Consider the following 3519-nt stretch of genomic DNA (forward strand, 5'->3'; position numbering starts at 1 on the left):
TCAACCCGCTGGCCCGCTCCCGCCTCGGCCGGAAGTCGGCCAGGAAGGGGTGGGAGGTGGAGCTGGCCCTCGCGCCGCCTTCTGGGAGGCGTAGTCCCGGCGCCGCCAGGACCGGGGAAAGGAGGGCGGGAGCAGGACTGCAGCTCCCAGCATGCCCCCCGGGAGGGAGGACGGCGCGGGGGCGGGGTTGCAGGGTTGGCAGGAGCCGATTCGCCACGAGGAGCCGGCGGAAATTGTTGTATTTGCTTTTTTTCCCCAAGCCTTGAGCGAGCGGGCTTGGGGAGCCAGGGAAGGTGAGTGCTCCGAGCTCTCTTTCTTTTTTTTTTTTTTTTTTTTTTAATGGGCGAAAGCGGTGATGCGAATGCGGCAAAGGAGGCTTCCACCACCAAGTCGGCCCCTCGCGACCAGCGAGTCGGGCTGCGGCCGATGGCTTGGGGGCGGGGCCTGGGGTAGTGCAGGGCAGGGAGGAGGTGCCCACATGGCAGCCCCAGCCCCAGGGGAAGCAGGACCCGCTGTCCAGGGCCCTGCTTGAAGCTGGGCATTGCCAGTTGCCTGGGAGGCTCCCTGCCTGCTGTGGGGGGAAGGAGGAGGTTGACACCAGCTGGAAGCAGCTTTGGAATTGGCCTGACATGGGGTGAAATGTTCACACAGTGTTTTGGGGTTCGGGATTTTGTCCAGTGGAAAGGCTCCTTGTAGAAAGGGATGTTTTGGGTTTTCTTTTTGAGACGGTGAAACCAACCCATTGCAGTGTAGAAAGCTGCGACCCGGGGCTTAACAGAGGGTGGGTGCCATGCTCTGTAGTGCCTCAATATCCATGTTACTTGCCGGCGATTTTGTTTCCTTCAAGGCTCAGTGCTCTTCACAACGCCCTGCTACCCTCCTGCTCATGGAAATATTGGTCTGATGCTGGCAAGCACCATGCTGAAGCTTTTGGTGCTTGATATGCTGTCCGAAACCTGGGCAAAAGCATCTAAATACTGCTTTCCGTTTCTGACTTGAATCAGCAGGTATTTCTTTTGACTTGTATCTTGTCATGTCTATGGATTGCAGCTTACACCATGAATATCATTATAGGTTGTACCTAGATATTTGCAGTGAGTAGGCACAGTGTGAGTTCAGTTTGAAGATCATCACCATGACGAGTGAATACCTAATATCTCCAGGGTCACTGGCAGGATAGAAACATGATGAGGAAAGAGACTTTTCCATTTTCCTAGTACATTTTAAAGAGCAGTGTTTCTGTTTAGTCTAATTTTATTGTTCTAAAACTTAGCACATGACTAGTCCCTCTTATAAACATAAGTTCTTTTCATCAGTCACTTTGTAGCAAAGATCCAATAGCAAGTTTCATGTTCAAGATGTCTAGCAAAACTGGTAATGCACAATACAACTTTCCACCTCTTATAGTAGTAATTCATAGTTCTCATTGGAGGTCTGTAAGCCTGTCTCAGTCCAGTTTCCAAGAAAGAAACAGCTGTGGTACAACTGTTGCCTTTACCTGCAATCTCAGCTGAGAGGCTAAGTAATTAATGACCATGGAAACTGAACTCTTTTGCCTAGACGTATTGTCCTTCCACATCAACTTTCAGGGACATTGGCAGTGTCATGTGGAAAATTTGCATGTTGCAATTTGTGCTAAAATTGGATAGAGGACTTTGGTCTCCAGGCCTGGCACTTCGGTTACTTTGGCACTTCGTTCACATTAACATGTTTAAAAAAGTATCCTGGGTGTTCTGTGAACACTTCTCTTAGATGTGTTGAGTAATTGTGTGTGTGTAATCTAAGTCCCCTTGTTAAGGTAAAACAAAGTAAGAATTACCAAGCTATTGCTACATGTACAGATATCTCTTAGCACTGAAGTCGTTTCCCATAGTTTTGTTTTGGGTTTTTTTTTGTTCACCTCTTAGTCTGTCTAAAAATGCAGTTATGAGGAAAATGTATTTTGTCAGGACTTCTGCAGACTCCTAAACCTGTCAAATAAACCGCTACTACTAGCATCACTGAAGTGTTCTCATTATGCAGATTCTTGTTATAGGGAGGCATATAAGCACTGCATTAGTTACTTATTTCTCTTTAGCTACTGACAAGTTTACATGTTGACATGGGGCAACTGAGTAGAACAGCTTGCTGCATGGAATAAGAGGGTCCACACAGGCAGTCATCATGGAACAGTGTCCACACAGACGGTTATAAATGATTTGGATGTGGGTGTGAAAAGTTCGCTGGCCAAGTTTGTGGATGACACCAAGTTATGGGGGAGCATGGTCATGCCAGAAGATGGGTTGTAGGTGCAGGTGGACCTGGACAGGCTGGAGAGTTGGGCGGACCGGAACCAGATGAAGTTCAACGCTCAGAAGCGTAAGGTGCTCCATCTGGAGACAAACAATCCCCAACATACCTACAGGCTCAGTGGCGACATTTTGACTTGCACCACAGCCAAAAAGGACCATGGGGTAGTGATTGACCATTGTGTGAACATGAGCATGCAGTGCGATGCTGTGGCCAGCAGGGCAAACAACACACTGGCATGCGTTAACCGTTGCATCTCATGCAAAACTAAGGAAGTGATACTCTGTGCTGGTGAGACCACAGCTGGAGTACTGCATCCAGTTCTGGGCGCTGTACTTCAACAAAGACGTGGAAAAACTTGAGGGTGCAGAGAAGAGCTACTTGGATGATCAGGGACTTCCAAGACAAGCCATACAAGTAGAGGCTGAGGGACTTGGGCCTCTTCAGCCTTCAGAAGAGAAGGCTGAGAGGGGACTTGGTAGCAGCTTACCGCCACATCGGGGGAGTACATCGAGAACTTGGTGAACAGCTGTTCGCTGGGGCACCCCTGGGGAGACAAACTCTTGGAAGGCTGCTTCAGGCTCAATTTCAGGAAAAACTCCTTTGCAGTCAGGGTGTCCAGACTGTGGAATAAGCTCCCTCCAGTGGTGGTGCAATCACCTGGAAATCTTCAAAAGGAGACTGGACAGTCACCTTGCGGGGGTCACTTGACCCCAGTTGTCTTTTCCTGGCTAGTGCAGGGGGATTGGACCTGATGATCTACAAGGTCTCTTCCAGCCCCTAACAATCTATGAACAGCTGTAACGTTTCAAAGTTACACTCCTTTACCAGAAGACTTCCAGGTATAGGCAAGGCCTTAAGTACTCTCTCATATATCCCCAAAAAGTAATATTGTAAAGAGAAATTTGTCAAGTGTTTTGTTAGGAGATGTCATAGTTTCATGGTTTCTGGGTCGGAAGGGACCCGAGTAGATCATCTAGTCCGACTCCCTGCCATAGCAGGAAAGAGTACTGGGGTCAAACAACCCCAGCAAGGTGTTCATCTAACCTCCTCTTAAAAACCCCCAGGGTAGGAGCCAGCATCACTTCTCTTGGAAGTTGGTTCCAGACCCTAGCCGCCCTGACCGTGAAGTAGCGCCTCCTGATATCTAGCCTAAATCTACCCTCTGCCAGCTTGTGACTGTTATTCCTGGTCACTCCTAGCAGTGCTCGGGGGAACAGTGACTCCCCC

This window comes from Gavialis gangeticus, unplaced genomic scaffold (genome assembly GCF_001723915.1).
Source record: "Gavialis gangeticus isolate Ggan-Ray unplaced genomic scaffold, GavGan_comp1, whole genome shotgun sequence".
NCBI classification, from domain to species: domain Eukaryota; kingdom Metazoa; phylum Chordata; order Crocodylia; family Gavialidae; genus Gavialis; species Gavialis gangeticus.